General features: G+C 47.4%; 1 protein-coding gene across 18 annotated transcripts in view; it reads right to left on the bottom strand.

Moving 5' to 3' along the window:
- NCOR2 (nuclear receptor corepressor 2) overlaps positions 1-22342 on the bottom strand; it is a 290104-nt gene that overhangs the window by 170430 nt on the left and 97332 nt on the right. The window contains exon 1 of one of the 18 annotated variants that reach the window (XM_064727112.1): positions 5861-5889. The exons of 15 other annotated variants lie outside the window; for them this stretch is intronic. The gene's annotated coding sequence lies outside the window, so the exon portion shown is untranslated. Of the gene's footprint in view, positions 1-3466; positions 3511-5620; positions 5701-5860; positions 5890-22342 lie in introns of those variants that run through there. 2 more of the 18 variants (XM_064727111.1, XM_064727113.1) reach the window with 2 other exon arrangements.

Below are 22342 nucleotides of genomic sequence, written 5' to 3'. Positions count from 1 at the left end.
CCGTGATACATTAAAGTCACTCTGCACACCCTGCAGCACCACTGTCCTCTCTGGCACACCAACCCAAAGGTTAGCTATCAGCAGGTATTCAAATTTCAAAGTAAAACAGTTAAACTTTAAACCATTTAAAGTCTGTATCACACCCATGTGTGCTAAGTAGAGAAGGGAAAGGCATCCAGTCCAATGGTTTAAAAAGATTTCAGGTCACTGTCCCTTATGCAATGAGAGTTACTCAGCTGGATAAGATCAGCCATTAAGCAGGATTACAAATTTATCTTCCCTCACTAGTGTGATCTTCTACTAATAATGGTATCATGAAAAATAACATAGAAAATGTCTAAAGAATTGCCCTTTGACACAAAATGCTCACACAGTGAAAGGCAAAAATCTTGTCTTTTAACTGCAAGGATGCTGCAAAAAACTGAGGTGGGCAGAGAGGCAGAAAAGAAAACACCACAGCCCCTCCAGGGTGGGGACATCCCATTTTCCATCACCAATTGCCCCACACGTCCATGGTGGGGACATCCCATTTTCCATCACCAACTGCACTGACACTTCAATCCCATCCCACTAATCACTGCACCAGGGAACACTGGACTACTCCAGCAATGACATCACTGGCAGATTTGATTACAGTGCTGATTACATCATCACCCACAAGAGATTATGCAGCTTTCCAAATGGCACCAGCAGCTTCTAAATAGCTTAGGTGGAGGAAGCCACAAAGGACGTATAAATTTCAGAAGTCTCAGGTTGTAAGTTTAATGGAAGAACTTTCAACACTATCTTTCGGAAATATCTGTGCATGGACAAAGTATTTTCACATGCTGTTGCTGATGTCAGTGAGCCAGCACACGTTGAGGAGAATATTTTGGTTTCTGGAGAAGTCACAGGCACGGTGAGCGAGGGCTCTGCGTGAGCGTAACCAGAAGAACGTCACTGCTGCTCATGGGGCAACAGGCAACCTCAGACTGGCCAAGAGCACCAGAAGGAATGTGTGTGCTCAACCATCGCTCTCCAGGGCGGGAAAAATACTTTTGAAAGCTTATTTAAATGACTTTCAGCAGAAGATAACGAAGTTTAATAACAGGAACTGAAATGAGAGGCAAGCACCCGTTACAGAGTCTGGCACTGTGATCCAGGAGCGTGAGAAGGACACTGCTTGGCTGTCCCCATGCCACACACCAGCATTAGCTCTGTCACGGGGTGCTGCTGCTTGCTCAGCCTTCCCTCCTCTGCGTGGACTATTTGCAGAAACAGCATTAAAGCAACCATCAAGCAGATGCTTAAAAAATGCAGAATGACGTTCAAATGACATCTATCCATAAATCAGCCCAAACCACAAACATCTGAAGAAGATTTTCACTTAATCCAATTTACTGTAATCTCTCTCTTTAGTTAAAATGACAGAAATGTCAAAATGGGACTTTACTCCTCTGTCAAAGCATCTCATGGTGAAAAAGGAAAATAAGCAGGCTCTCGCACGCAGCGCCACTTATTAGGTTAGAAATGTCAAAACTGTACTTTGATTCTCACTATTAGCAGTCACATCCACATGCTGTGCCCTTCTGTTGTACTTCATTTCCCCCAAAAGTGAGCACATAGCATATGCTCCATGCCAGGCATCATCCAGGCAAACCCACAAGTTTCCCATTTCTGTTCCTGATGACCCTTGTGCTCATCCCTGCCTGGGAGCAGGCACACCCTCCCAGATCACACACAAACAATCTTACTTGCCATCAAAGCTCTCAGGAGGACTCTGCTTTGCTACTCCCAAAAAATAAAACAATGACCCAAGCCTGCTCAGCAGACTGACCTCAAATTGCTCTCCCCTATCTCCTCACATTAATTAGCAAATGGGGTAATTAATTCTCTGCCTGGGACTTAAGCACATGCGTGTCCACATCCATATTTCCATGTGTGAGAGTGCATATCGTTTTCCCCAGTGGTCACAAAAATTAAGCCATAATCCAAGAGTCCAGGGAAGTGAAAGAAAAATACCTACTGTCAGGAGTGGGGTCTTCATGCATTATTTAACAAGAACTCTGTTGGCAAAACTGGTGTTGTTTTTATATAAAAGCTAATAGAAATTGTACCTCCAGGTGTCAAAACACTGATGGTAATTCCTGCTGCCTCAGACATCTTGATGTTTCAATTTTAGCAGTATGAGGAGCCTGCAGGGAATCCAAGAGGGTAAAGTGCTTGTACTCAAAGAGAAGCAGAGAGAAGGAGAGCCTTTTTATTTCTTTATAAAGGGCTCAGGGGAACAGTTCTACTCACTGGAATTATCAGATCTGGTTCCCCTGCTCCTTCCCCTCCTTGAAAGAGGAAAGAGCAAGATAGGCTAACAAGGAGTGATTGCATTGTGTCGACTGAGAAAAAAAATCCATGAGGCTGCTAAGGAGAAGCGAAAAGACAAAGAATTGGTGAACAGAAGATATCACTGGGGTGCAGCAGCACAAGAGCAGCTGGAAGTAACAGGACACTTGAATGATCTCCAGGGAACAGAAAAACTGCAATGGAAGAGCAATTTCAATACAGGTTGGGTTTTATGAAGTTTGTGCCTAAGAGCCCAGTGCTATGTAGGACCCCTCCCTCGCCAACTTCCACCTGTACTTCTCCAGCCCATCACAGCTGCACAGAGCGATGACAGGGCTGTGAAACAGTAAGAGAACATCACGAGTCCTCCCCCTGGCCACCCCAGAATGTACCCCAGCCAAAATCAGAGCTACAGCAAAGGCACCAGGCAGTAAAAAGCTCTGCCATTTCAATAATCAGTTATGGCACCTATGAAACAGTGTTTTCAGGCCAATGCTGCACCTGAGAAGCACAGACAACGCAGGCCACTGTCCCCAGGTACCCAGTGGAGGGTACAGCTCTCCAGACCCACCCTCCTGGGCTCAAGGTGTAGGAAAGCCCCAGGTTCCACCTCCTGCTCCGGGCACTCCTGTTTCCGTGTTGCTTCCACCATGGGATGGCGGGGGGGACAGACAAGGAGAAAACAATAGCTCAGGAATCCACACACAGCTCAGCATGGAGTTCAAGGGAAAAGAAAAACAGCTTCTCCAGGCAGCCACTCAGGCAGGGACACAAAGGTCTTGGAGAGATCCTTCATTGGGTCATGAACTTTTGCAACCCCATTGCAAAAACAGCGCTGAGGAAATTCCCGAGGAAAAGTAAATGGACACAAGAGCAAGCTCAGACAAGGAATGCCAGGACTGCTGCTGGCCCCATTTCACCAAAGCCCATGCCCAGTCTCCTTCCCCCTGGCAGCCCACCAAACAGCACGACCACCCCATGGAGCTGCACCCAAAGCACCCCAGCCCTGCTGTGCTGGGCACCCAGAGCACGGCAGGGCTGGGCAGTGACCAGGGCACTCCCTCCCACACAAATCTGATCCTGGCAGGCTTTCCCAGCAATCTGCACCAGGCCCCCTCCCCTCTGTGTCTGCCCAGGTATCACTTACGGCTGACTAACCCTTCAGGGATGGGCGGCCATCACTCCCACCCGCTCTCAGAGAAGCGTTTGTTGCCTTCTTGCTCCTCCAGCCATGTCTCACAGTGCGTGGTATAAACTTTAAGAGGCAATGACCTCATCGGAGCTGGGAAGAGGGAGGCGGGGAAATTGGCTACTTGCCACCTTCTCATTTTTCACATAAGAAAAATAATTTATGAGTGAAAGCCCATTTTATTCATCTGGAAAAAAAAAAATCCTACTAAAAGCAGCAGACCTGCCTTGGAGTGCATCACTCATACAGCAGCTCCTGGAGCAGCACCCACCTGGGGGGATGCAGAGAGGGGTCCCCAGGACTCCCTGTACCCCCTGCTCCAAGGAACAAGCCCCCAGACACCTCAGTGATGCACCAACCCCACAGAGCACATCAGGCCATGGAGCAAGCATCCCTCCCCTCCCTGTTAAGGCTGGCTTCCGTTAAGGCACAGGGAGGGACTTCCAGCTCTCTCTAATTTGTAACTCCTCCAAAAGGGCAATTAAGCAGCCAAAGCGCGGCTGTGACTGGGATTTCAGCTCAGCTCTCTGTGATGAGGCCATCAGACAGGGCTCTGCAGAGAGCAGGAACTCCAAGGCATGTCATTAATTTTGCCCAGACATGTATCACACCCCATTTGAGAACGCACACGGAGCATGTGTGCGGTGCTCTGCAGACACAGGACACACAGATCCTGCACACTCACACATTTTATATACTCCTATTACTTATGTTATAGATTCACACATACATTACTCATAGCTCTTACGAACAGAACATACAGTTCATCTTGGCAGGAATCCCAGAGAAAGGAAAAAAAACCCCAAAAACCCCTGCAGTAACAAATCCAACTTGCATTGAATCCAACAGCATCTGTGGTAGGAGTTAGAGCAGTATTATGGATCATTAAATGATTGAATTATTTTGTGTAACACACCCATGCGTCTCTGATAACAGCAGGCAAACCTGCTGTTTCAAGGGACATTTCCCCAGGGAAAGCATGTCACCACTCTCCCAAGTTCCTACCCATAACTGTGGGAAACTGTGGAAAAAACAGCTTATTTCTGCAGTGTGCATTCAACAAGCTGTTGTGTACATCAGCTCCACTGAGACACCCCTGTGCTTCAACACAGAGCCCAAATATGTTCATATGGGGCTGCAGCTGCCCTAAGAAGTGCAAGAGTCACAAAGTGCTGGTCAACACTGGAGTCCACTCTCAAGAGCAGTCTGGCACAGCAGTTGGGATATTTCATCTGTACACACCACACAACAGTGGCAAGAAGGTACATTAGCAAGGACTGAGAAGGTAACTCCTTAGTAGGACACTGTGCAATGAAAGAAAACTTAAAAAAAAAAAATCACAGCACACTGTAGATTCTATACACCTTTGTAACCCCTGCAGCAAGTTTGCAGCATATCAAAGTATTCTCCTTCATCCCCTCCAAAAATGGGCTTCCTTCACTCTTTCGAGCTTTATACCCAATGTTAAAGAGATTTAGAAAGCCACAGCTATAAGATTCTCATTTACTGAAGGAGAACTGAGCACGAAGAGGAGCAGCACAGCCCAGCCCAGCTCTGACTGTCCCAGCACAGCCCTCCCATCCCATCCCTGTCCCTGCTGCCACCTCCCAGCCCACTAAAGCCCTGTCTCACCATCTCTCCTGGAACCCCCACCCCACCACAAGTGTCTTCCCCAGGACTACAGGACCACGACCCTCAGGACCAGCAGAAGCACCCATTCTCAAAGTTCTGCAGGAGAGTTCTCCAGCAGTAACTCCTGTATGTGACAGCAGCACCAGAGCAGCAGCTGCAAACTCGCACCGGCCTGACCCAAGTGGAAACACACCGAGCGCCGCTTTCCAGGCAAACCCAAATTACAGCATCATCTGCTGACTGCTCCAGGACGAACAAACCCACATTAATTACAGGCTAAACTTTGCAATCCACCTCTCAAAAGCACAGAACTGCTTTGATCCCACTGACAAATCCCCTCTCCAGCCGACGCGCGAGACCAAAGCGTCAGGGAAAAAAAAAATCCCCAAACTTTTTCTCTCCTTTTCCCTTGTTGCTACCCTCCCCATAAAATTACATGCTCCCCGCCAAGGAGGGCTGGAGGGGAAAAAAAAAAATCACCTCAGAAAGCAGCAGGGGCTCACAAAACCTTGCACTTCACCTCCAGCAGCAAGCAGCCGGGCGAGCGCAGGAGTGTGAGCTCAGCCTCCAGCACTGAACGCTGCTTCTGTGTCGCCGGGCCAAGTCCCAGATTTCCAAAGCAACTTCTTTCTGCTGTGGCCTAGTTTAGTTCTCCACACAAAATGCCACCAAAACAAAAGCCTCCCAGCCAGCCAGGGGAGGGAAGTGGGGGGTACTTACCTAGCAGCATCCCCACATCACCTCCTGCATCTTTAGCAGCCACTCTCTTAACTTCAAAATAAATAAATAAAGCGAGGCCACACAGCCTTAAAACCAATCTGGAAATGAAATGGAAAGCCTGTAATTATTTCTCAATGCTCCTGCCAGTCTCAGCCTATAAACACAGTGGATTACATAAGTCCACCCCTCCTGTTTTGAAGCCAAAAGTATGAGCTTTTCCTCCAGCTCTGGCAGCAAGTAATAATTCCTCGTCGGCATGGCAACGCTGGCTGGCTTCCAGCAGACAATGGGCGAGTTGAAATACTGCTAAGGCCTTTTTATAGCTTAGCTCTGAAAAACCTCTAAAATATTAGCTATCTGATGGCTAACCCAACTTGACAACCTCGCCTCCTTTAACCATTTCCTTCCTGCACCACCAGCAGGAATTGCCCAGACGCTCCAGGGTCACGGGGCAGTGGAGCAGGGGACGCTCCTCTTCCCAGGGACAGCACGCAGGAACCGTTCCCCATCTACTGGATTTGTTGATTTGTCACAGACACAGCATCTGCAGTAAGTGCCACAAGCCCATCTGCGCTCTTCTGGGGTTATTTCAGTCTGTTACTCAGCAGGTACATTTGCTCTGCTCGCTGCCTCCAGCGAGCTGCGTGCGAGGTTCTCCTCCAGCTTGCCAGGCCTGAGAGAAAACAGACCACAAAATAACACTTTGTGCATGTGGTTCTGTCACTGCCCTCCTGGGCAAGCTGTGAGCAGGCTGGTGGGGCTCTGGGTGTGATATGCAGAGCTGCAGGGAAGCAAGATGCTTCACAAATCCTCCCTCATCAAATGCTGGGAGAACTCCTGTGTCCTTTAGGGACAGCACTGCAGGGATGTCCTGGAGAACCAGCTGCACTCGAGATGCCCCTGCCCCTGTGGCAGTGCAGGGCAACCCAGGATACTGCTGGGGCTTGTTCTGAAGCTGAACGAGTTACAAGCAGTAACACATCCTGGCAAGGCTGAGAAACAGCAGCAAAACTCAAACAGGAGAGGAACAGACACTCAAAGCCATCATTAATGTCAGTGGTATAGGAAGACTGATGACGTTAAGGAGCCTTATGATTGTGTTTCAATCAAATCCTACTGAAATGAGCAGCTAACACACACACAGCAGCCCCCAAGATCATGGGGAGTTAATCTTTACCCTGACTGCCCACACTGTGTCCAGGATGACCCCACCACCTCCACACCTGGCACAGACCCTGAGCACCCCAAGGCCAGCAGGTCCCAGCTGCATTCACTCCTCTGAGCATGAGCTCAGTGAGTGCCACTGCCCTGAGGAAAACTCACCCCGAGGGCTGGGAGATCCTCCGCAATTTGCTGAATTTTGCAAGTTAGCAAATACGCAAAGAAAACAATAGAAATTGAAGGGAAAACTGAAGAACAGCAGAGCCAAGGCCACCACAAAAAACAGAGTTAACTCCATTCCCAGTGCTCAGTTCCCAAAACAGTGATGCCAGTGTTCACAATCCAGCTGCATTCCTGGCGAGAATGCTGGGAAACCCAAAGGCTGCTGCTCTGCACTGGTGGCTCTCCATGGCCAGCCCACTGCCCCCTGATCTCCAGGAAAGACTGGAATGCTCAACCCCTGGGAGTCTTTAACACTCAAAACCAGAAGGCAAACAAAAAAAGAACATTTCTTTCTAAATCTCATTAAGTTGCAGAGCATGATTATGATTTTCTAATGTGTAGAGGTGATAACACTGCTTGGAGCTCTAGTTCAATTAATTATTTTATGGGAATAAACATACCAGGAGAGACTAAATGCAAACCATAAAGGCTCCTTGGTACATGTCAGGCTCACAGCTGCTCAGCCTTTGATACAAGGCTACAATTCCTAATGCCACAGAAGAGCCTAATTCCCACAGCAAAAAAAAAAAAAAAAGAAAAAAATAAAAATCAAGCAATCATCTCAGCACAAGCCAGGATGCAGCACACCCTGGCAGATGCTGGTTCCTGTACCAAAGTGTGCAAAGATGGCCAAGAGCAGCAGCTGTTGCTGCTGATAATTAAATACACGTTATGCTACCAGAAAGCCAAGCAGAGCCACACAGGAGAGCAGAGAAAACCAGACCTGTCATGGAGCATCTACCTGAATATCTCATGAGCTCAGAATGGGATGAAGTTAAGAGGTGCCAACCTTAAATCTCCTTAATGTTGTTTTTTCTAATGAGGACTCTGTCACATGACTGGAACATTTGTGTTTTGTAGGTGAGAATAATAATTTAGTCTCTTATTAATTGTAAATTTTCTGGGTTTCACCCCAGCAGGTTACAGGTGAACGAGGCACAGAGAACTCTAAGAACTTCCATGGGGATGGGACTTAGTCCTGCTCTGCTGAATGCCACAGCCACAGCTCTATCTCTCACTCCTCTGTTGCAGTGAAACCTCAGTGTGTCTCAGGACACCTCCCTGAGCAGGCTGCATTTGATCCCAGTCTCCTGCCCCTTCCCCTCCATCCCAATTTGCTGTTACCAAGATGATATCTATGAACATGACTCTCTCCAGCCTGAAGAAAAACCCCCAAGCTATTGGGGAAAACCACAGCTGGTATTTCCTCCTGTGTGTAACACACCATGTGCATGTGCCTGCAAAGAGACAGCACCTTAAGTGGGCATCAGGAGTCAGAAGAAAAAGAAAATAGTGAAGTCAGGGCTAAAACATCTGGAGAAACCTTCCTGCTCTTCCACAGACCAACCTCTGTTCTCTGGGTAAGGAGCACCGACACAGGGATGGATGATGCAAGATGAGGAATAACAACTACAAAACCCTGCTGAAACTTTAAAATGGCATCACACTACACACACTCTTCCAGCTTAAACCCTTAATTAAACAGACTATTCTTTATGGTGCTGGAGCCACTCCAACTCCCATTGTTAAATTTAAAATAAAACCCCAAAACCCCACAGCATCTGTAAGACATTAGAACATTCAATACCAACTTCTTTATTCAGCTTTAAGACATCATTTAATAATTTTTCCCTTCCAACCCCAAATCTAAGGATTTAAAGGAAATAACCACCAGCACCTCTTACAGAAAGTTGTTGTTTGGGTTTTTTTAAATGAATCTTCTGCAGTAATATCCTTGACCTTTAACAATTTCAGAGCAATTAGGTGCATGTCTGATCATGAACAGCCTCTGGACAGACTGCACAGCCAGGGCACGTTCAGTGCTGGGTGTCAGGATGAAGCAGACTCTGCAGCCTGAAAGCCAGCTCCAAATACAATCCATTCATGCACAGGGACAAAACAAGAAGGCAGATTTGACCACAGAAAATCACTGGGAGCACAAGAAAAATACATTAGAAAATCAATTTTGATCACTGCTAATAAAGCTGGAAGCACAAGCCAGAACCTTGTTGTTAAAACCTCCATTATGCCAAGGTGGGTCTTCACTTGTCCTGCTCTCCCTGGAGAAGGAGCCACTTGCAGCCACCTACAGCTCCTGTAGCAGCCCTCAGGTGGTTCCCTGGAGAACACATGTTCAGCCATGCCAAGGGACCCAGACACAGTGACTTTCCTGACAGGAGCAAGAGAAGGACTTGGTCTGAATGCCAACCCCTGCAAAGTGATGGGGAACCTCTCTTCACCCATTCACTGCAGGGAGAGCAAGCTGAAATATCACCTGTTAGCAACCTCTGAACACACGCTGGCAGGCCATGACAAACCTCCAGGTTTCCAGAAAGCTCCTACAACTTTACCACCAGTGCTGCTACTCCTCCTGTAGCCAGTTCCACAGCCTCTGACACAGGCTGAGGTGTCAGGGGAAGAGGAGATGACCCAAAGATAGCAGAGTGCATGGGGTACCAGAGCAGGGACCGGTTCCACCATCAAACAGCCAGCCTACACAGCACAGTCAACTGCACAGGCACTTTGATCTCTGCTCAGGTGACAACATCTCACCTGGGCCACATCCTCGGGCACTCCTGCCTGCTCACAGCAACTCTGCTGAGCCAAAAACACGAAAAGGACAGCAAGGTTTGCACGAAATCCCAGTAAGTTCTCTCCAGCAGCTCCCACAGTTAAACTGTTCAATCACGCATGCTTTAAAGTCCATGGAATTAAAAAAAAAAATCCCCAAAAGAAATACAAAAGCTGGACAATTGGTGGAAGCAGGTTTGTTTGATCAACTCTCCTCCACCTGCCAAGCAATTCTGTGGCCACAGTAAAAAATCCTTTAGGGAACTGAGTCCTGTGTGCTGATCCTACCCTGCAGCTCCAAGTCTCCTACACCCACAGCTGCACGGCCAGGGCTAAACCATCCCTCTGCTCCAAAACACACACCCACCCCAGGTACAGCTACACACTGAGCACACCTGCCTCCACCAGAGCCTGCAGCACAGAAAAGGCTCTGCAAGGGCCAAGCCACATCCTTCAGAACAGGCTCCAACGTCAGAAAATTCTGTTAACACAGGCAAAACAAAGGAAGCATGTGGCACGTACGTAGGAACCAAAGGATGTTGGATGAGGAACATAAAGAAGGGAGGAGGTGGAAAAAGACGACTCATTCAAGGATCTGTGCAAAAAAAAAGCTGGCATTACTAGGCAATGCCTCTCCAAGTGGATCAAGAAGTCCAAGTAGCAGAGCATACCCTGCAGACAGCAGAGAAAGAGAAAAAATATCCAAGAAATCAGAGTAAGGAAGTACCTCATCACATCTTCTAGTGAAACAAAGTGGAAGAGAATAAAAACCAAACCAAGAATCTGATCCCAAGCTATGCTTTACTCCAGTAAGAGTCCTCTGTGTTTCTGTAAGTTCTGGACCACGTCCTTGCCAAAAGCACTGCCTAGGCAATTTTAAAAAATATTTTAAAAGCATCAAAACCTAGATCTCTGAAAGGTATAACAATACAGTGTGCAGAGCCCTGAGCATCCTCCTAACACTTGGGAGAGAGCTGCAGACATGTAAGAGGCCACATGGACAAACAGATCCTGAAAGCAAAGCAAGAACATGGTGAAGACACCCAACAGCAAAGTTATAAACAGAGCAAACTCCTCAAAGATAAAAAAACCAGCTAGCTCAGACTGGATGTGGAACCAGAAGGAAAGATTAGTGGAAACACAAATCACTCCTGTGCAAGCCAAGAAGTCAGGGAGAAATTGGAGGACAAGTGTTCAGCCACCGACTCGCAGAAGTCACAGGGGCTTTGAAACATGGCTGGAACCTGTGTAAAGCTTGTTTTTTAACTCAGGAAATGATAAGCTCATAGCCATCCAACCACCACACCAGTCCCCTTCCAGAGTATTCCACATTTCCTGATATTTCCTGAAACAGAAATATCCTGTCAAGAAAAAAAAAAGTCCAAATAAAAAACTCTAAACAAGAGGGCTGTACCCAGGCCATGCAAGTCAGCTGCTTCCCAAACAAATACCACTGCTATCTGTTTATTCTCAGCTGGAGCTTCCCCTCCACGTCCACCTCCTCCCTCCTTTCACTTACACACTGATATGCCATTTAAGATCTCCTATCTGCTGGCTCTGCCCACTGCATCCTCAGCATTTAAAATAAGCTGTGACAAGCTGGGTAAACCCAGGCACTATGAATACTGCAGAGCAGAGTGGCTGAGGGGTATTGCAGTCTAGTCATATGCTTCAATATTTTGTCCCCAAGAACTCGGCCAATCCATTTAGCAATGGAGCAGGACTCTAAAAATAGACACAAGGATACACAGGAGATAAATGTACACAAGACAAAAATAAATCCCAGCCTTGTTGTAATTTTAATACAGGAGCTAAACTGGGAAACGATAAATGAAGACTGTTTCCACAATTGAGTCAAGAGGAAAATTTAACTCCCAACAGTGAACACAGACATTCAACACTGGATAGGAATTCTCAGGAAGTTGGATGGGCATTAATCCTAAAATAAGTTTTTCATTATTTCAAGCTACACCAAAAAACCCAACACTTTAAAGAAGCAGATTTTAAACAACTGTGCATGTTCTCAGTCATCAAGCTGTGGGGCCACCATCCATCTCAAAAAGCTCTCAGCTCTCTGTAAGTGGTTTAGCTCCACAGCAGCTCATTCTAATCTCAGTCAGCGATCTCAAATTGAAGTTCTAATACATGCATATACATCTATAAACTCCTACATACATTTTTCCTTTATGAGCTTCAGCCTGTCTTCACTCTACATGGTTAACCACGCTCCCCCACAGCCCTGCCTTCGCTTTACAAAACAACCTCTGGTGTTTATGAGATTAACTATTTCCCCATGGAAATTATCTGAGGGATAACTCTTCCCTTCCCACAGGAATACCCAGAAGAGCCTCAAAGATTTCACAACCTTAAGCCCTGTGTCATCATGAGTTATGCTTTTGCATACACAAACATCTTCTGTGCGATCAAACGAGCAGGCAGAGCAGGGGCTGTGGCCAATGTGATGCTCTGACCTGACCCCTGGCCAGATGTCTCCAGCCCAGGGTTTCACCCAGCAGCTCTCAGAGACACTCCCCAAGCCTCCAGACAGGGGAAAGCAGCATGTTCCTCAGCAATCTGCCCCAGATTCACCACCCTGCCTCCCATCCAGCCCCACCTATGCGTGACCGCGTTCACAACCAGGTGCTCCAGCTCTGCATGGAAGTGGCTTTGTGGCATGGCTTGGTGGCATGGCTTGGTGACTGGCCACGCTGGGGCCTCTCACAGGGCAGCTGAAGGGCACTCCAAACACTCCTGGTAGTCCTCCCATCTGATTCCCCAAGCTCTGGCTCTGCAGCTGATGCACAGGATCATTACCAGGAGTGATGCAAGATGACCCAGAGCAGATCTTCAACCACATTCAAGCCCATGCTCTGCTGAAAAACAACTGCTTGGCCCTCCCCTCCTCCCTTAGCAGCCACCCCTGCCCATGGCTTCAAAGCTCACTAAAAGGCTGAGCATTCTCCTTCAGGTGACTCCCAGACTGCAAGGAAATCCATAATGGTAGAGGAGTAAGACTGGACTAGGCTAAATTTCACTGCATGCTTATCTCTGCTCAAATCATCCTACTAAAAAGGAGAAAACAGTCATGTTCCAGATGGGAGAGACTTTTTATAGCCAGCCATGGATATCTGGCACGCTTTACTGAAGGTCTTTCATCATGCACACAAGGTATAATGCTATCTAGTAATCTGAGGAAACATCCATGGGATTTTCAACCTCCTCTAGAAATTGAGATTCAACAGGAAACCACAAATACACCACGCAATTAATTTTTCTTTACCAAATGTTTCCAGTCATGTCGCAATTTTAACAGTAAGCAAACTATTTGGGTTCTTTCCAGTTCTTGTGCAACAATGTTCCTCATTTTTCATTTTATTTTTTAAAGAATCTGGCTGAGATTTTTTTTTTTTTTTAGAGGAGAGTTTAAAACAAGTTAGGAAGTCAGTGTGAATAGATCATACTCTCCCTGTTAAATACTCACGCCACCACCCCCCAAAGTTTCCATACCACATAGCAGAGGTTTTGTACAAACAAAGTAAAGACTTTTCCCAGCTAAAAATACAGCAAGCAGCCTAAGAAATAAGAGCAGAACAACATCTCTACCAACACAGGCAACGCTGAGCTATCTGAACCACATAAATAAAAGTCTCATTCAAACATTCCCCCACTCCCCTCCCAACACCATTCCAGGAGAACAAAGAAACATTAAGTCTTACTTTCCTGGTGTATATTTGATCAGACCTTCTGTTAACACAATATGACAACAGCAATGAAGGGAAGAAAATCACAGCTAAACAAGCGTCTACCATTCCCCTTCCTTCTGCCGAGTCCGTGCTGACGCAAGGATGGAGCAGCTGCTGTCTGTTTTTAAACAGCTCCATATTTCATAAGAAGCTGCTGATTTCTGAAAGGACAGAAAACCCAGCCAACGGCTTACAAAATAAGAACCAAATTAAAGCAATCCAGGACACACTATTTAAACACGGTGTCCCTTTGCTCAGCCTCCCTCCAGCGTACCACCGCAGCTGAAATTCCTAAGGCACGTCTGTCCTCTGTCTCAGCCTGCTCCCTTATCACCCAAGCACAACTTTTAAGTATTCATCTAGCACAGAGCAGAGGACAATGGAAAATCCCTCCCACAGCTCCAGATAAAACAAATGCTTGAAATATGGGAGAAAACAAACTTGTGTCCAGCTTGATGCAATCACAGAAACTACTTCACCAGATTAACATAACCCTCCTCTAGCTGTGTGTTCTGCTGCTGAGGGACGCTTTATCAACAATAAACAGACATTTGGGATGGAAAGACTCTCCTTGAAGGACATAGCCATGTCTCAAACTTTTGAAAACTTACCCCCCCCAAAAAAATAGCTATTGATATAAATTTGTATGCAATCCGGGATGTATCAGGTATCCGAGAAACCTCTCAGCACCACTAAAATTCCACATTTGGGTCTTATAAAAAATCTGCATCATAGCATACAGGTCACTGAGTATTAGGACCTCAAAAGAAAGAAGCTTAAAGCTTTTCTGCTCTGACTCTGCAGCTCTCACTCTGGCTGTTAAAAGCAGTGGGATATAGCAGGCGAGTCCCTCCCGAGGGGCTCCAGACACCCGCTGTCTCCTTTCTACTTAATAGCTGCTCTAAGAATCCTGCTTTTTTGGCTGTTTGTGTCATGTTGATTAGCTTAGATAAGGGCTTGGGGAAGGAGCAGGGAGAAGAAGAGAGCATGTAGGGGGAGGAGGATTTAAAGAGGAAAAAAAAAGGCTTTCATCTGCTCTGATAATTAGCAGGTCATGCTGAAAATGATCAGCATCCCTTTAACGCAACTGCGCATGAAATGTGCAGAGCCCTGCTCAGGTCACTGCACCCATGCAAATCACTTTGTTACATCCTTCACTACACCCTGCGGTTTACCAAGCTCCTCTGCCTCCATAAGGACTCCAGCCAAGATCCTTCTACTCCCACGTGGGAGATGGGGGTCACAGGGGTCTCCAATCTTGCTGCTCTGTCACAGGGGTGCTGGGCATGGAGGTGCCAAGGCCAATCAAGGACTAATTGAAGGCTTGCAAAAGATCTCCAGATTCTCTGATGAAGCAGCACAGGGGGAGCACTCGCCATTCCTGGAGAAAAAGCGGCTGCATGATGCTGCTGTTCATCACTTGGAGCTTTTCCCAGGGAAACCATCAACAAGGAAGAGTCAGACTGCCCTGAACGTGACAAAAATCTTCTGTCGTTCATCACCTGTAGCTGCTGTCCCAGGTGTCTCCCTGCAGAGCATTTATTGCTTCATGCAGAACAATCTCTGCCCCAAAACATACTGCCAGTTGTGGGTCCCCAGGAGCACAGCCCCTGCATCAGGCAAGCTTGGCTACTACACTGAAGACACCATCTGGGATTTAGCACATAAATCCTGGTGCAAAAAGAGCAGTGGGGCAGCAGGGGGAATTCAAAAAGCAGCCACAGAGCTCTGGTCATTTGGGCTGTCCCTCCTCCCCACACATTTTCTTAGGAAAAGTCAGGAGTCATTTCCTGGAGGGGCAGGACCAGTTCTGCTGGAGCAGAGGCCCTTTAATAGACCTGCCCTTCTCAAAAGGAGGTGAAAAGATGATAATGACAATGACAATTCTTCCTCTGATGTACTCACATCTTCCTATTAAGGACACATTACCTCAAAGGTCAGTAATTGCCAGCCAGAGCCAGCTCTGCCTTGACAACCCATCTTCAAAATGCACTGAGTGCCTGAGTGTGCCCAGGACAGGGAGAGACTGCCCTCAACGTGCTGTCTGGAGAGAATTCCCTTTGGTGGCTCTGATGGCTGCATTTTCTCAAGTGTCTTCAATTTCAGCAGCTTTTCCTCACTTCAGAATTGTTCTTCTGCCTCAGCTTAATGTTTATCCCCCAACTGACACACACCTTCAAAGCGCTGCTGTTTGAGAGAGGCCCAGGAGGATGGAAATGAAGAGATTTATTTTCAAATAAAGAAATGGGCTAAATCATTGTGCCCAGAGTTACCAGACATGCCATCCTGCTTGTGGAAACAGGAGCAACCTGCCAGGCACCACAGGGATGGGAAGGACAGGGAACAGTCCCACCAAGGGGATCAGTGGGGCACAGGGACCAAGGGAACAGCACTAAGGTTGGTCTAGGAGCAAACCAGAAATTCTCTGTAGCAATGTAAAAAACCATCATATGATCAGCAGAGACTATTATCACCCAAACTCCCTCCATACATCTCAGCAAAACAGAAAGGAACACTGCAATGGTCATAAGGGCATCAGGCAGGAGCCAAAGCAAACTGAAGTGTAAAACACATCCCTCAGTGGTACCAACATTCACCTGGGAAAGGGGAAGCTCCAGCCAAGAGGGCAGTGTGGAGTTCCTCAATGACAAACCTACAGCAATTATTAGAAAGGCATCATCCATACATAATTTTGAATTTAATTTAATTAGGCACCCTGCTAACTTCATTACTTATTTAACTGGACTGCTCATTCAATTTACATTACTACTGTTCCAGATAACTGCTCCAGGCCCCATGCAGTGGGAAATGCACAAGAGGACACATTTGGGAATGCTGTAGCCCCAAGCCACAACTGGGAATGCTGCAACCCTAAGCCCATCCCCTGACACTCAGCATTTCTCCTGGGACAAAGGCATTGACCATGCTTAAGGTTTTATTTTTCTACCTGCATGCAAAAAATAAGAGTTCAAAGAGTTAAAAAAAATAAGAAAAAATCCCAGGTAAAACCCCCAGATTTATCATTTTTAATGCTTGTGTACACCAGTCAAAGCATCAGCCTCCTACACAGTTGCCAGATTCTTCTTTTTCACCTAAGAAGTACAGAAAAATAATACTCCATGGGGCTTGGGGGAATATATATCAAAGCACTTCACTCACCACCCAAGAGCATCTTTATAAAACCTCTCCAGAACACGACACACCAGGTCAGGACAGAAACCAGGAAAGGTCTCACGCAAGCGATGCTCGTGGTGTGCGGCTGGGCTGGGGAGGTCAGCAGCCTGCAGCCAAACCTTTCACACCAAATCAAAGCCAGAACGGAGGATCCAGCTCCCAGAGCCTCTCTGGCCAGTGTGTGCAGCCTCCTCCCCACCGTGAGTGCCTCAGACAGTCACATCCCTGCTCGTCTGGCAGCTCTGCCTGCCCTCACCAGCTGCTCACACACAGCAGAACTTTCCCAGGCAGGGAAATGTTCAGGAGACTCCTCGGAGGACTGAGTCCAAAGCCTCAATTCCCTGATCAGAAGGGATGCAGCTGCATGGCTGGGAAATGAAAAAGAGGCAGCAGCATCTCAAGCAGATTCCTGACACAGCCTCAAGTATGTAGGAAGATACCTCAGCCTTAGATTGCAAGGTCTATCTCAGAAAATTAAAAAGACACATTTTAAAAGATCCCTGACTGACAGGAGTAAGAGAGTGCGACATGGTACAGACACCAGCCTCAAATTAGGCAATCCTCTGCTGTGTTTGGATTGGGGTTTTTTAATTCCTTCAGCTCAACATTTCTTCTTTAAATGAAACTGCTCTGAGAACTCTGACCATCCATTTCAAAAAAACATGTGAACACAAAGCTGGAGAGCAGCACAAAGCCAGGAGCACCCCAGGACAGCCATCATTCCTTGTGCAACAGCCCTGTTAGCAGGGAGGTGCTGCTCACCACAGGCCCTGCACAGCCTGGAACATCATCACCTCAGGCAGTGTCTTCAAGACACTTGTGACATCCATTTTTCACTCTCCAAATCAACTCCAGACCCAAAAATGATTTAAGAACTCAGGAGTTCAATGTACTTTGCTCCAATCAATGCACAAGCCCAGTATGAAGCATCAGAAGTTCAGAAGAGTGCAGACCAATCCTCACCTGGCATTTTGGAATCTGCTGCCTCAATGGAAAAGATACAGACCCGCTGGTAGTGGGTTTTTATTTTGAGGTTACCTGGTAAACAAAAGGACTAAAATAATCTCTACAGAGATCAACAATCACAATCAACAAAAGTCAACAAGTCATGAAACCAACATGTAACCAACAGCAGTAACACCTCAGTCACTACAAAACCTTCAAGAAGAACCAGCAGCACAAGTGATGAGTTTTCCAGCCACCTCCCATGAAAAAGCCCCCTCTGATCTTGTCTTCAGGAAGTTCAAAATGAAACCTCTCACCAAGGCAATCTAGTATTTGGTTTCATTAGCGTGCAAGTGCAGCATGGACCATTTGCATGTTCCTTGTGAAAATAAAGTTGCAAAATGATCTGCACAGCATTAGGGAAGTGTAAGCATTCCAGTTCCCATCAGTGAGGAAGGAGACTGGCAGTCCCAGAGCCATCTCTGCTGACCTACCCTTGCAGAGGGGTGGCAGAGGCAAATCACTGCAGCAGAAGAAAAACCAGGCTTTGCTATCTGGCAAGGCTGCAGTGGCAATATCAGCATTATTTCAGTCCTCACAAGGGGAAGGGATCACATGGACTCCATTGAAACACAGGATCCTGGCAATTCTCATTTCCTACGGCAAACAGTTCTCAGGGGCCTCCTCCAGCCTCCTCCAGCAGGAAGGGGGAACTTCCAACACCTAATCGCTGACATTTAAGAATGTGAAGCCTCAGCCATCAAGCTGACATTGCAGCAGGGAATGCAACTAACAGGTATACAGTTGCAGGCTTCCAGACTGTGGATTTCAATTTACAGTTTAAAAAAAGAGAGAGGAAACTAGCCTACAAAAACAATCAGCTTTATCTGGGCTATTTATCACACAAACCATGTGGCCACACCATAACGTGAACAACTGTGTGCATTACGTATTTTTCCTCCACTAGCAGTGTCCAAGACATGCTCACATCTGGAATCCTTTATGTTTTAAATGCTACTTCTGCCTTCTCCCTGGTGCCAAAATGCCTTGAGCAAGCAGCACACCCATGGGGGAGGAAAGGAGCAGCAGAAGAATCAGTAAGGCACCAAAACACTTCAGGTACCCACATGATGAGCACAGCAGGCAACTGGAGGAGCAGACATCCACCAGTGTGCTGCAGGCAGAGAGGCTGTGGCTCACAAGAAGATCACACTACGTGAAAGTTGCTGTTCTCCTGTGGCTAACAATGAAAAGCAAAGTCACACTTCTCCTAAATAAACCCAATGTTTGTTATTTCTGTTCCTTTGTTTGCTCTGTAGAGCTCTAAAGCCAAGCAGGAACATTTCCTGCCCAGCTAATGTCATTCACTTCAAACTTCCCAACCTAGGCTTGCACCTGGACTTAGGAGTCACAAAGAGTGACACAGGCAATCCCTGAGTCACACAGCACTCCACAAAGACCCAAAAATGCCTTACCAGTCCTCTCCAAGGCTGCCCCAGCTTGGCTGCTGCCATTTGAGGTCCTTTTAAAGCAAGAACTTTGTAATGAATCTCTCGCTGCTCTGGGAGACAGCATTAAAACACAAAGGCACACAGTGCTCATGCTAATGTTTCCATCTGCTCAGAGCCTGGGTGTTTTTAAGGACAAAATAAAACCAAGCGTGTCGTGATGATCCTGTGCACAGACACTTGGGTGCCTCAATCCTTTGAAAATCTCTGGAGATGCCTGAAAGTGCCCCCAAGGACACACACACACAAACATTTAAAGGGGATGCGTGTCGAGAGGTCCAGCAGCAAGTCTGTAAGAGATGCTTGGCCTAAGAACTCAAGAGACAAGGCCATGGGAAAGCCCTCTGCCTTCAGTCACATGTGGGCTGACCCCCAAGCCTGCCCCTTGCCTTTGCCCCAGTTACCCCCGCAAAGGCTGGGGTGACCCCAGCTAGCCTTTCGCTCTCTGCTGTCAATGCCCAGCCTTCAAAGAAACCTGACCCAAAGTCCAGCCAGGGTAAGGGACAGGCACACGCTGACGTCAGTGAGGTCCCTGGATAAGGTCACTGCAGTGTTTGCCTTATCTTGAAACTGGCACTGCCAGGAAGCCAAGGAACAAAGTTAACACGGATCAGAGGTTTGCTGCCTTCGCCCAGCCTCTCTTCTGCCACACCCCTGGCACGGCTCGGGCAAGAGGGCACTGGCATTGGAAAGCTTTTTCAACCATCCAGATGGATTTCTCCACATCAAGTAACCATCATGGCCAGACTCAGAAGTCAAATCCCAAAGGCAAGACAACAGACTGGGGAAAACTGCACACAAAATGTTGGTGCATCTTCCATCTCACGGGCCAAGGTGCCAAAATCAAGTCTCTAAAAGACTTGGGTTCCTGAGAGGTTCAAGGGTCGCTCCCAGCACTGTCTACCAGAAACAGCAGATGTGACCTCAGCTGAACACAGCACATAACACTGGGACTCACAGCCTCAAATATTTGCCTCATAAGGCCAGAGGTTGCAGAGACATTATTTACTTGCAAAGTTTCATTCTACCCAAGGCAATTTTTGGGCTGCACTCCAGAGACATTTACCTCCTGCACCAGCCTACCCTGCCAGAGACACCAGGAATCCAGTTATTCATCAATCCCTTAGATGAAAAAAAAAAATTACATCATTACTAAAGTCAGCTCTTTGATAGAGACTCCCTGAAGATCCTCACGTGACAAGAGACAGGAGCTCAGAGACAAACACTCCTCTGCTCCCATGCCAGAACACCTGTTTATTTCTATGCCAAATCTGATGGCTCAAAAAAAAAAAAAATTCTAAGCCATCTTTCTCCCTTGCTTCTTTTGAAGATGATGGATGCATCTGGTGGGAAGCTGAGCAGCACACAAACAGGCCTTTCTAACACCCCCACAGCCCACAAGCAAGACACACAAAGCAGTCACCAACAAAGATCAAGTCCTCATAAGACCTGAAATATGAAGGGATCATACAGAACAGCATTTCTGAGTATTTGTGTACTAAAGCTACTTTTCTACAGCAGCCAAAAAACCCAGAGAGCCTAAGGCAGTCTCAAGCAGGACGTGCAGGCTCAGAGTGAATGTTCACACCAACTTACAGGGAAAAAGAGTGAATCACCCTCCTCCCCTGTAAATAAACACGTGCAGCTCAGCACAGAGGCCGGGGCTCCCAGGCCTCTGTAACCTGCCCCAGGCTGCCAGTGTGGAATGGGATGGTGGCTCACTGGCTGTTAGCACAGCCTGCACCCAAGTTTGCAGAGCCTTTGCACAACACAGGAGGCACAGTCAAGGCAGTCTGAGGGCTCTCTCTAGGCTGTGCTCAAATCCCCCAGCAGCAGCCTGGAGGTCAGGAGCAGTCAGAAGCTTCAGGTGTTTCTCAGATGGGGGCTCACATTGGGCTGTGCTCAAATCCTCCACCAGCAGCCGGCATATCAGCAACAGTCAGAAGCTTCAGGCATTTCTCAGAAGGAGTGCCTTGCTAAGAGCAGCAAGATTGGCCACTCCAGGAGTCCTAATCAGAATTTTAAACAAGTCACTGCATTGGTAAAGGTCTATGACTGTCCTAAGATCAGGACAACCATTGAACATCCACCAGTAACCGTGGCACCAACAAAGACTGAGGTCTTCACCCAACCCTCACTCCATCTCTAACACCCCAAAAGAACTGCGTGGTCATTCTAGGACCCTTCCCAAGGCCAGCAATTCCTAGAGCAGAGCCTGAGGAACAACAGCACATTAACCAAGCCACAGAACTGCACTTTGCAGTGCTCACAGCATCACACCAAGCCAGCACAGCTTTACCAGGAGCGGCTGCCAAGCTCTGCCCACGCCGGTGCTGAACGCGCTCCGCAGCGCTGGAGGCGTCCCCAGCCAAGCCCATCGCAGCCAAAGCAAGAGAAGGTCACCGAGGGGAGGGCGGCAGCTCTGCAGAAAATGTGAGGCATTGTTGGGAAAGCAGCAGGAATGTGGCACAAAGGTAACTGCTACAGCCCAGGGCCGCCAGATGAAAGCAGGATCAATACTGCACTATGTTGTTTAACCCGTTTATTAGGGGGGAGGTGGAGATAAATGAGGATTTGAGTTGCCAAAGGGTACACTTTCACCCTGATCTGAGTCAGCCAGAGCCGAGTTCCTGCCCAGCAACACCATCGCAGCCAAGTGATTTCAGCCTTACAGTTCACTTCACCACAGAACACAAAGAGCCAGTAACCCAGCAGTCGATAATGGAATAAACTATAGGTCAGCGACCAGGAGAAAACACACCATTTAAAATTATTCCAATATTGACAGGCACAGGAAACAGGCCTGTATATTTATTTGTTTGTTTTAACCAGCCTATCTGCTCAGAGGCAGCGCTGAGCCAGCTGCTAAAATTACAAGGTTAGATTCTCAAAATCTGTGGGGGAACTGCATGATGCCAGCACACTCTCACAGCCTTCAAAGCACAGCACTGGCAAGCAGGGCTGAGTGTACATGTGATCAGCCCCAACACAGCATGCACACACTTGCTTATCAGAACATCAGCAGGCGAGGGTTAGGGGGTACCTGAGCACGAAGCACAGCTCTGCCAAGCTGCCTTTGAAAGCCTGGCCTGTAGCCAAAAGGGAGAGCACAAACTGATTCAAAACACTCAGCCAGGAGCCCAGCCAGGCTCATTTAT

The sequence above is a fragment of the Zonotrichia leucophrys genome, chromosome 15 (genome assembly GCF_028769735.1).
Source record: "Zonotrichia leucophrys gambelii isolate GWCS_2022_RI chromosome 15, RI_Zleu_2.0, whole genome shotgun sequence".
NCBI classification, from domain to species: domain Eukaryota; kingdom Metazoa; phylum Chordata; class Aves; order Passeriformes; family Passerellidae; genus Zonotrichia; species Zonotrichia leucophrys.
The sequence above is the reverse complement of the archived record's forward strand: the minus strand, read 5'-3'. Positions and strand labels throughout refer to the sequence as shown.